The sequence below is a fragment of the Ranitomeya variabilis genome, chromosome 3 (assembly GCF_051348905.1).
Source record: "Ranitomeya variabilis isolate aRanVar5 chromosome 3, aRanVar5.hap1, whole genome shotgun sequence".
NCBI classification, from domain to species: Eukaryota; Metazoa; Chordata; class Amphibia; order Anura; family Dendrobatidae; genus Ranitomeya; species Ranitomeya variabilis.
The window spans coordinates 385,970,921-385,983,868 of NC_135234.1; the positions used below are offsets into that span (position 1 = coordinate 385,970,921).

Consider the following 12,948-nt stretch of genomic DNA (forward strand, 5'->3'; position numbering starts at 1 on the left):
AAACAAGAATGGATGTTTTTGGCATTAAAATGGGCACTGTAGGTGTTTTCCTGGCCTCCACTCACTGCCGACTATGCTTCCCCATTGACTTGCATTGGGTTTCGTGTTTCGGTCGATCCCCGACTTTTAGCGATAATCGGCTGACTGCACTCGACTCGACTCTGGACAAAGTCGGGTTCCGCAAAACCCGACTCGATCTTAAAAAAATGAAAGTCGCTCAACCCTACTCATCACAACTTTACACACGCCTGGCATTCTCTCAAACTGCTTCATCCAATAGTCACATGTAATGGCTTTTCAACAGTCTTGAAGGAGTTACCAGACATGCTGAACACTTGTTGGTTGGTTTGCCCTCACACTGCAGTCCAATTCTTCCCAAACCTTCACAATAGGGAAACCATTCCCTCACCTTTTCTGCATCTCACAAAGACTTGCCAGTAGTGTTGAGCATTCCGATACTGCAAATATCGGGTATCGGACAATATTTGCTGTATTGGAATTCCGATACCGATACCGATATTACGTCGCGGTCTTGTGATTGGTCCGTGACCGCTCATGTGACCGGTCACCTGACCGCGACGCTATCGAAGGTCCTTCACGCTCTGCATTCTTAGGAACGGAGGCAGACGCTTGCAGCGGTGACAGCCAGGGTTCTCGGAGGGGTGAGTATATCCATATTTTTTATTTGTATTCTTTATTTTTTACATGAATATGGATCCCAGGGCCTGAAGGAGAGTTTCCTCTCCTTCAGACCCTGGGAACCATCCAGGATAGCTTCCGATACTTGTGTCCCATTGACTTGCATTGGTATCGGGTATCGGTATCGGCGATATCCGATATTTTTTGGATATCGGCCAATCCCATCCGATACTGATACCTTTGAGTATCGGAAGGTATCGCTCAACACTTGCCAACAACTACTTGCCAGTTTGCATGAGAAGTCACAAATTTTGGCTCATCAGACCACAGTATAGATTTCAAATGATTTAGTGTTCAGTCCTTGTTTTGCTGGTCTCAAATAACTGTTCTCCTTTGCGATCCTCAATAGTAGATTTTTTGCACCAATTTGACCATAAAGGCTTTTTTCTCACAGTTTCCTCTGGATGCTTGATGTTCAGTTGAATCTGCTACTTGATCTCTGTGCATCATTTGTGAGGGCTGAAGCTGTTAATTCTGATGAGCTTATCCTCTGCAGCAGAGGTAGTTCTTCTTCTTTTTCCCATGGAAGTCCTCCTGAGACCCATGATACTATCATGTCTTAAAGTACTGATGAACTGTTGTTTTTTTTTTTCTTCAGTTGAGTGATTTTGCTATATTCTGGCTTAGAACAGTTATAGGATAGGACTCGGAACAGTATGGAACTCTGAACCATCACTGCCACTGCAAAACACACTACCTGAAGGCAGGTGATTCCACAAATGAACTCTTGACAAGGGATACCTCTTAATTGAAAGCCATTCCACCAGGCGACACCTGATGAACTGCTTGAGAGAATGCCAAGAGTGTCTAAACTTGTCATCACAGAAAACGAGGGACTACTTTGGTGAAATAAAGTTTAATACATTTTTTGGTTTGTTTCACATGGGTTTTTTAACTCTTATGTGTACCCTTGTGGTTAGGCTGCCTTCAGTCTAAATCTACAATGTGCACATTCCGAAAAAGAACAAGGATAACCACATCAAGAACAGGTGTGTCCAAACTTTTGACCAATACTGAAAGATTAAATAAAATAAATTTTATCTGCCAAAGTTTATGGGTTAGCACACTTAGACTTAGCACCACACACCTCAAGCTTTAACCAGATATCAAAATTAGTACTAATGAATAGTAATAGTATTTGACACCAAAGTAAAAACCATACAATTGCCTTTGACATAGATCCTGTATTAGGTACTGTATGCATAGTATTGTTGTTTGGGTTATTTGGTTCTATTTTCAGTCATTTACACATTGTTCTCACAGTTCCTTTACTCACTCCTCTCAGTGAAAGATCAGAAATTATCTTATATTGTCCTTGGAGACATAGAACAAGCTTGTATAAGTGAAGGACTATTAGTGAAAACACTGGAATAAAAGAGAAAAGAAAAACAGAGAGCCAGATGGACAGATTGTAAGATAGTGAGATGAGGAGGGGGATGAGAGTCTGGAAGAAGAGGGGAGGAAAATAAGTTTCAGAAAGGAGGAGGAGACAGAAGGGGAAGGGAAAACTGAGTTTCAGAGAGAATCTTCTGCACAGAAGGGAACTTTCACTCAGTTTCAAACTTTTTTTGCAACATGGATCCAAAATCCAGTATCTGAGGGAGGTCAGCCCCACAGAACGGTGAGTGTGAATAACGTTTGGCCTCTGTACTAGTAAATGGAGCGGGCAGCGTCCACACTTGTACTTGGCAGCATCTCTCGACTGAGTTGTGGATGTTAACCTCTAGACATCAGACACAAAGCAGCATCTAGGAAAACCTTTAGTTTGCAATGACTTTCTGACATTGTCATGTAATGAGCGTGACTTCTGACACAGTGGCATTTCCAGCATTACTATGCTTTAGATAAAGCTCCAAGTTTACTTTTCTCACTCATTCATAATCATATTACTTCAACTGATTGTTTTGCTATACAGTAGAATAAAATAATATATCTACTGCATAACATTTAGTACAAATAGTAATAGTTCCCATTTTTGTGTATCCACTGAAAATATATTGTTTGCAAAAATCTCTGTATAATGTGGCTTACTAGTGGTAATATTCCTATTTTTTACAATCCAATTATTTCATCTGTTGACTTCTACTAGATTTAGTTAGACAAAGAACATCTTATTTTCTTCGATGCTAATGGTAATTGCTATAGCAGAGCTCCGGAGTGCAGAGTAGCCTTTTCATGTGCCTCTTACTGGAGATCCTCCTATGGAAACAGCCTCTGCTAAAATAATGACATCAGACCTGCCAACTCAATGAATTTTAGGAAACCTTAAAAGTTCTGCAGTTTGTTGGATGCCTGCAAGTAAAGGGAGGGAGTAGAGTCATGATATTTGATATTCCACAGTCTCGAAGCACAATGGCCATTGCAGGATTGATCTAACCTTCCTTAGCCTATATCACAACGTTACCTAATCTCAGTAGTATTGTATAGGCAAATATTGACAAAATGCAAACATTACATGGTATATTATAAATGATCTAAACCGTTGCTGGATGTAAGTTTGCCAATGCCTTTTGTAATATCGGTGTTAGTAAAATGAATATAACCAACTAAATTATATTTAATTGTAAATTTCATTGTAATTTGTGCCAGAAAAGTGTACTCCAGTAATAAAATAAATAATAAATAAATGAAATGTACGTGATAAAATGGCCAGTATGCAACATTTATAATATATAGTATAATACACCATATAGAGAAAAGGCAAATGCACTATATCTCTACATTCCTCATAAAAAAAACATATTCCAGAGACAATAAAGCCTAAAGTTTATAATATCCCCATTTGCTACGTGGTTGAATACAATCCATTGTTTTCTGTTATCATCCCTTGTACGCTGTGAAGAAGTTGAATATAGTGTTCTGCAGTGGGATAAATTGGATAAATGGAATAAATCACTTTGCCAACTGCCATGATGACTATGTTAACATATGTATTTTTCATATTAAGGCTTTTTAGAAGGATTTTCCTTTTGAAGCGAATAGGCCAGATGTTGTTTAAGATTGCAGAAAGCTTCATCACGTAGGTGAAATCACTCTTCTTAAAGTGACAGCACTTTGTCTAGTTATTGTCGTTACTTAGAAGCATTGTAGTTCCCTTTAAATGATCTATTACCTTACTGTGCCTTTCCTATGTTTCCTATGTTTTATGAGTAGAGGTCATACGCCCAGGGCCTGGGGTATTTCATAGGTCCAAATGGAATCCTAGCATGTATTTACCTGTGGCAGATATCTGTCAGGACAGGCTCATCACCTACTAACACTAAAAACTGCTCTATTAACCATTTCATTGACTGCCTGTATTTATATAGTCCATATATCTAAAACGCATTTGGAGCTAATCCAAGTCATTGACTGCACATGGAAACTATACAAGGAATTCTGATCCAATTTATTTCCTGTACATTCCTTTCTACAGCCTCAGGCCTGGTAGAGAACATTATACAATACCACATTGGAATTAGTTTCTCCCAGGTGTACTATGAAGTAACACTTCTGCTCTGTTTCTGTGCAGAATACACTTTCAACAGAATAATCTGCAGTTTCCATTCTGTCTGCAAGGACAGGTATCCACAAATATGTCAGATTATCATGACGAGGCTTATATTTCTCAGTCAAACATTTCCCATTGTAAAGGGACAAAAGGAGATATAATAAAAGTACTATTTATTCTTGCTAAAAATTTAAAATTTACATATAAAATGTATAATTTGTGCAGTTGTAACATGTAAATGGTCACCACTTCGCTAGTATAATATTGAGACTGCAGCTAAGTAATGAGTTCATTTGTCTGATAGCAACATCAGGTTAAATCACTGTCAGTTTCCAAGGAAATCAACATTGTTTTTGTCATAATAAAACATCTAAACCACTGGAAGACAAAGAAACAATATATGGCCCTTTGCAGCCCAATAGCTCATAATAATGAACAATTCCAGATGGAAATGGGCCCCCTTAACTCATGAACCCCTGTGGGGCTGTGCCAATTGCACCAACGTTATGTCTGCCCCTCATCTAAACACGGCCCCAGAAGCTGGCATCGAAACGCACGTCGGGGTGAGGGGACGCTACGAGTACTATCGCGATCTACTTAGTAATTATCGCCTTTATTATTATTATTATCACTTGGCACATTTAGATGGTTTGTCAGTATGGCCATCTTATGGATACATTGTATTCAATTATTTTGGCACATCTCCTAGGTATCTTTGTGTTACCATACACAGGGATTTTCTATATTTCTTGGCCACATTCTAGCGGTGTACATATTGTGTGATATATCTTTATGGAGTTTCTGTCTACTGAGGGGTTTCTATTAAAATTGTGGTTATTATATGGTTTAGCATTTATTGATACTATGACTGTGTATAACATGGAAGCTCTATTAGCATGAACACATATGATTGATTATTATAGCATATTACGGTGCAATATTATTACTCTAGCTTTGGTAATTTTCTGTATCCCATATGACCCCCTTTTTTTGAGTTTGTACTTCACTACAGTGTGCTCTAGCATCCTTTGGATGGCATTTTGCTTTTTAGAATTGTTTTTTACTACATTGTTTTTATGTGTAATTAATAAAATTTGTTTTTTACTATAACGGTTGGGATCTCTTCTTTGCCCTGTATACTACTTTATATGGGATTAGTTGTTTCATTGTTGTGAAGTGTCCTCAGTATATTTGGACATATGTTGATTTGCCTCATCTAAACATATAAAGTCAAATAAATAATTTTTATAAACATTTCCTAGGCTAAAAGTGGTTTTCCCACAAAGTTCAGGGCGCAAAAGAGAGTATACAGACAGGACAGCATGGGGCACAGCTTGTTCAAGTGAAAATCGCTTTAAAGGGTTGTTTTAATGATCAATCTTCAGGACCTCCCTGGTCCCCGGTTTCCTGTTTGGTGGTGCACTGCTGATAACTGATAGTTCAAACCAGCAGCATGGTTGTGCAATGGTCCAAACTGAGAGCTCATCTAGGCTGCAAGGGAGAAGCTCTGGAGAACTGAGGGCAGTCGGATTTGATATCTGACCAGTTACAGGGCCTCGCGAGCAGGCTGTAAAGAATAAAACCTGCAAGCAGTGCTTACTCCTTACCCACTAACCCGGCATTCGGAGACTGAATGCTGTTCGGTAACCTAGGCAACGAGCTGTACACTATACGGTATATTTAAAAACCTCTCTGTCTTTGAGAACAGTTCTGAGGTTCTGCAGATAATTACCACATCCGAAGATGGCATTGGTGCAAATTACTGAAGTAAAATAAAAATCTCACCTTGATCGGTGTTTATAATACAATTTAAGTTATATTTGGCAGATTACCAATATTTTGAAATACTGCATCAGTTTTATGAAACAATTCAAAAGAAAAATGAACTTTGATGCCCCTAGCAACCAATCACAATGCAGCTGTTATTTGGAATTATGCTCTTGAAAAATTAAAGCTGTTCTGTGATTGGTTGCTATCGGTAACAAAGTCAGTTTTCCCTTTAGGTAGCTTTAGCCACTATATTCTTTCTTCGCAATGTTATTCTTTTGGGGTGTTAATACAGTTTATAATAATTCTGGAAAAGATATTTGAGCCTTATAGTATGTAGGGATATGATTCATGACCCACTACACGCTTAGGCTACTTTCACACATCAGGTTTTCAGGGTCAGGCTAAATCCGGCGAATTTTCAAAAAAACGGATCAGGCGAATGTTGCCGCCGGATCAGGTTTTTTTCCCATAAACTTGTATTAGTGCCGGATTGGACTGGATGAGGATGACATTGCGTTTCGTCCGGTTTTCGCCGGATCCGGCAAATCTGCCGCTTCCGGTTTCTTGAAAAAACGTCCATTGCAACGTTTTTGTCTCCGGCGAAAAAGCCTGTTTGCTACAATGAAAGCCTATGGGAGCCGGAAGGTGCCGGATCTGAAAAAAAGCGGATCCGGCGGCCTGATCCAGTTTTTTAAACTGAGCATGCTCCAAAATTTTTTTTTATCCAATAATCTAGATAGGCTAGCCGGATCCGTCAAAAAAATGGATCCGTCGCATCAGTTTTTCAAAATCTGCACCGGATCCAGTTTTTCCAACATTTGCCGGATTTAGCCTGACACTGAAAACCTGATGTGTGAAAGTAGCCTTAGACACTGAAGTGTCAGCATCCACACCAGCGCCACCGACTAACAAGCATCAGCCATACACCATATTGGTCCATGCGATACCAATTCTTATTAACATTTGGGAACAAATTTCCTTCACTTTGCCACTATGTGATCAAGGCCACTAAATTGGCCGAATCGTCTGCCGGTCGCTTCACCACTAATTATAAATAAACCCTCACTTGAAGCATATTATTCAATCTGTACGAGTGCAGTGTTTTTTATGAACTACTTAAAGGAAACCTGTCAGTTGATTCATGCTGCCCAAACCGCAGACAGCATGAATCGGAACCTAGCTGCACAATTACAGCCAGGTTTGTTTTCCTGGAGCTCATCAGATTGATATATGTTTCTGTGAAAAGTTTGCTTAACCCATTAGTGACCGAACCAATTTTGACCTTATTGACCAAGCCAGTTTTTTTTTTACAATTCTGACCACTGTCACTTTATAAGGTTATAGCTCAATGGATTCCATTGACTCTGAGATTATTTTTCCTGACATATTTTACTTCATGTTAATGGTAAAATGTTTTCAATATGACTTGCGTTTATTTATGAAAAAAATGGAAATTTTGAAAAAAATTTGAAAATTTAGCAATTTTCAAACTTTTAACTTTTGTGCCCTTAAAGCAGAGAGTGGTGTCACACAATATAGTTAATAAATAACATTTGCCACATGTTTACTTTACATCAGCACACATATTTTTTTTGTTAGGACTTAGGACATTATAAGAGTTAAAAGTTGACCAGTGATTTCTAATTTTTCCAACAAAATTTACAAAACCATCTTTTAGGGACCATTTGAAGTGATTTTGGGGGTCAATATGACACAAAATACCCAAAAGTGAAACCATTCTGAAAACTGCACCCCTGAAGGTGCGCAAAACCACATTCAACAAGTTTATTAACCCTTCAGGTGCTTCACGAGAAGTAAAGTAATGTGGAAAGAAAAAATTAACATTTAACTTTTTTCTCAAAAAAATGACTTTAGACCCAAACTTTAATATTTTCACAAAGGTATCAGGAGAAAATGGACCACAAAATGTGTTGTGCGATTTCTCCTGAGTACGCCGATATCCAGTATGTGGGGAAAGCCTCTGTTTGGGTGCATGGCAGAGCTCAGAAGAGAGGGAGCACTGTTTGACTTTTTGAATGCAAAATTGGCTGGAACCAATGGTGGGCACCACGTTGCATTTGGAGACCCCCTGATATGTCTAAACAGTGGAAACCCTCAATTCTAACTCCAAGCATAACGCAGCCCTAACTCTAACCACAACCATAACCCTAACACAACCCTAATCGCAACACCACCCTAACCCCAACACCACAACCATAACCCAAACACAACTGTAACCCCAACACAACTCTAACCCTAGCCCCAATCTTAACCCTAGCCCCAACCCTAACCCTAGCTCTAACCCCAACCCTAACGCCAACCATAACCTTAACTGCAAAGAATGGAAAAATATATATTTTTTATTTTATTATTTTTATCTAACTAACGGGGTGATCAAAATGAACCAATAGGAAAAATCTCCTATTGTTGCCGGGTACCACCGGCAGATCTCAGCAGGCCACTAAGCATGAAAGAAAGATGATGCTGAAGGCCGGAGGATGGAGCAGGAGGGTGCAGGGATGGTGGAGGTACCAGAGGGGCTCAGGGGATCCCATTTCTCTCTCCTCTGGTATGCTAGATCATATCAGAGAAGAGAGAAATGAATTGAAAATCTGCAGTTTTTAAGGGGTTAAAACTTGTGTTTTATTAATTGAATTATCTGATGTTTGTATGTATAGGAGTCCAGTGAGCGATCCGTGTATGAAGGTACATGCTGTCAATCTCTAGTAGGACCATCCACTGAACTTTTATGCATACAGACATCAGGGATTCAATGAATATAGCACAAGTTATACTGAATCTTTTTCCACAAACTTATATATCTTTCTGCTCTCGTTCTCTACATTATGGTGTCCACAGATCAGACTGCATGTACAAGGTAACAGGTGTGTATGGCTAGCATTGCTTTCAATTTTCTGATAAAAATCGTAATAAATATTATCTGGAAAATCTACAGGTCTAGCAAATATGTTCCTCAAATAGTAAACCGTTAATAAGATTATTATTATTATTTATTTATATAGCACCATTGATTCCATGGTGCTGTACATGAGAAGGGGTTACATCCAAGTTACAGATATCACAGTAGACAAACTTACAATGACAGACTGATACAGAGGGGCGAGGACCCTGCCCTTGCGGGCTTACATTCTGCAGGATTATGGGGAAGGAGACAGTAGGTTGGGGGTTGCAGGAGCTCCGGTGTTGGTGAGGCGGTAGCTTCGGTAGTGATGAGGAGGCAGCGGGGTTAGTGCAGGCTGTAGGCTTTCCTGAAGAGATGGGTTTTCAGGCTCCGTCTGAAGGATCCGAATGTGGTGGATAACCGGACGTGTTGGGGCAAAGAATTCCAGAGGATGGGGGATATTCGGGAGAAGTCTTGGAGGCGATTGGATGAGGAGCGAGTAAGTGTGGAGGAGAGAAGGAGGTCTTGGGAGGACCGGAGATTACGTGAGGGAAGATATTGGGAGATTAGTTCAGAGATATATGGAGGAGACAGGTTATGGATGGCCTTGTAAGTCAGTATTAGTAATTTGAACTGGATACGCTGAGGGAATGGGAGCCAGTGAAGAGATTTGCGGAGGGGGAAGCGGAGGAGTAGCGAGGAGAGAGATGGATTAGTCGGGCAGCAGAGTTAAGGATGGACTGGAGAGGTGCAAGGGTGTTAGCAGGGAGGCCGCAGAAAAGGATGTTGCAGTAGTCTAGGCGGGAGATGATGAGGGCATGCACAAGCATTTTAGTAGATTGAAGGTTGAGGAAAGGACGGATTCTGGACATATTTTTGAGCTGGAGGCGACAGGAGGTGGAAAGAGCTTGGATGATAATACTCCGTTCAAATTTAATGGCATATTGTAGTAGTTGGGCGTAATGACGCATTTTACATTGGGAAGAAAATCTTTCTACAGTTGAAAATCTAAAATTTGTAAAACCAGAGCATGAGAATCTGACTTTTGCTGGAGAGAATGTGGGCAAAAAGTTTCCATATGCAGTGCTCTTTTCCTACTGCTCTTTCAATTTGGGAAGACATTTTTATACTTATAAATTCAATCTGCCACGCATGAATAAAAACTGATCCGGTAATGGCTTTTTGTTTCTGCAATTTCCAATCAAGCTCTCAACATTGCAGAATTGTCTTTAGTCATATCATTTTGGCAGATAGGATAGCATTGGCAAGAAAGTGATCATTTATAATCTGTCTTTCATGAATGAAAATATTCTGATGAGATTATCGCACTTTTTCATATACACATCTCCAGCGTCGGACTGGAGTACCTTGGGCCCACCAGAGAAAAATCTTTCTTGGGGCCCACCATGCAGTTTAAAAATACCACACAGGATAGATCCTATATACTACACCACACAGGAGAGCTGACAGATCCTCTATATACTACACCACACAGGAGAGCTGACAGATCCTCTATATACTACACCCCACAGTAGAGTTGACAGATCCTCTATATACTACACCACACAGGAGAGCCGACAGATCCTCTATATACTACACCACACAGGAGAGCTGACAGACCCTCTATATACTACACCACACAGGAGAGCTGACAGATCCTCTATATACTACACCACACAGGAGAGCTGACAGATCCTCTATATACTACACCACACAGGAGAGCTGACAGATCCTCTATATACTACACCACACAGGAGAGCTGACAGATCCTCTATATACTACACCCCACAGTAGAGTTGACAGATCCTCTATATACTACACCACACAGGAGAGCCGACAGATCCTCTATATACTACACCACACAGGAGAGCTGACAGATCCTCTATATACTACACCACACAGGAGAGCTGACAGACCCTCTATATACTACACCACACAGGAGAGCTGACAGATCCTCTATATACTACACCACACAGGAGAGCTGACAGATCCTCTATATATTACACCACACAGGAGAGCTGACAGATCCTCTATATACTACACCACACAGGAGAGCTGACAGATCCTCTATATAGTACACCACCCAGGAGAGCTGACAGATCCTCTATATACTACACCACACAGGAGAGCTCACAGATCCTCTATATACTACACCACACAGAAGATCTGACAGATCCTCTATATACTACACCACACAGGAGAGCTGTCAGACCCTCTATATACTACACCACACAGGAGAGCTGACAGATCCTCTATATACTACACCACACAGGACAACTGACAGATCCTCTATATACTACACCACACAGGAGAGCTGACAGATTCTCTATATACTACACCACACAGAAGAGCTGACAGATCCTCTATATACTACACCACACGGGAGAGCTGACAGATCCTCTATATACTACACCACACAGGACAACTGACAGATCCTCTATATACTACACCACACAGGAGAGCTGACAGATTCTCTATATACTCCACCACACAGGACAACTGACAGATCCTCTATATACTACACCACACAGGAGAGCTGACAGATTCTCTATATACTGCACCACACAGGAGAGCTGACAGATCCTCTATATACTACACCACACAGGAGAGCTGACAGATCCTCTATATATTACACCACACAGAAGAGCTGACAGATCCTCTATATACTACACCACACAGGAGAGCTGACAGATTCTCTATATACTACACCACACAGGAGAGCTGACAGATCCTCTATATACTACACCACACAGGAGAGCTGACAGATCCTCTATATACTACACCACACAGGAGAGCTGACAGATCCTCTATATACTACACCACACAGGAGAGCTGACAGATCCTCTATATATTACACCACACAGAAGAGCTGACAGATCCTCTATATACTACACCACACAGAAGAGCCGACAGACCCTCTATATACTACACCACACAGGAGAGCTGACAGATCCACTATATACTACACCATACAGGAGAGCTGACAGATCCTCTATATACTACACCACACAGGAGAGCTGACAGATCCTCTATATACTACACCACACAGAAGAGCTGACAGATCCTCTATATACTACACCACACAGGAGAGCTGACAGATCCTCTATATACTACACCACACAGGAGAGCAGTAATGTAGGTCCAGTGTGTGTAGTAAAATACTTACCGGAGGCCATATTCCACTGCAATGAAGAAGACAGAAGCAATGACACAGCGGCAGAAGACGGCGACTGCTGCGTATTTTATTACACACAGGGAAGCTGTATCATAGCTTTTTGTTGGGGGCGAGACATTGTTTTTATTAGTACGATTTTGGGATAGATGTGGTTTTCATCACTTGTTACAGCTTTTTTTGTGGAATTGTGGCAAACAGAAAGAAAAGGACATTTGGCGTTCTTAAGTTGTTTCTGTTTACGGTGTTTACTGATCGGATTAGTTGTTTTTATACCGTAGTTTGATAGATCGGACTTTTCTGAACCCAGCAATACCAAATATGTGTTATTTTTTATTTTTATATATATTTATTTTCAATGGGATAAAAAAGGGTGATTTGAACTTTTAGGAATTTTTTTACATTTTTTGTTACCTTTCACTGGTACAGTTAGCCCCCTTAGAGGACATTAAGATGCGATCATCCGATCGCATTTGCTGTAATATACAGTGATACCACAGCATCACTGCATATAGCAGAAATCACAGTCTCCTTTAAAGCCTGGCCACAGGAAGAAGACCCCTGGTTGTCATTACAACCCATCGGCGACCCACGATCACATCATGGGTGCCAATGGGTGAGAGAATGATGCACACGCATGTTGGCATGTGTTATATGCTGCTGTCAGAGATTGACACTGGCATTTAACATGCACCATACATTTAAGGCTTATGTCGTAAAGGTGTTAATTACCTGAGGACCCCCTTCACCACTGTGTCACCCAATATGCTGTGGGCCCCCTCCCCCACTGTGTCACCCAATATCCTGCGGGCCCCCTCCCCCACTGTTTCACCTCTATTTTCCTGTGGGCCCCCTCCCCCACTGTTTCACCTCTATTTTCCTGTGGGCCCCTCCCCCACTGTTTCACCTCTATTT

General features: G+C 40.7%; 1 protein-coding gene across 1 annotated transcript in view; it reads left to right on the forward strand.

Moving 5' to 3' along the window:
• Positions 1-2,182: 2,182 nt before the first annotated feature.
• Positions 2,183-12,948, forward strand: part of COL16A1 (collagen type XVI alpha 1 chain) — a 280,075-nt gene continuing 269,309 nt past the window's right edge. The window contains exon 1 of the mRNA XM_077296052.1: positions 2,183-2,320. The gene's annotated coding sequence lies outside the window, so the exon portion shown is untranslated. The remainder of the gene's footprint in view (positions 2,321-12,948) is intronic.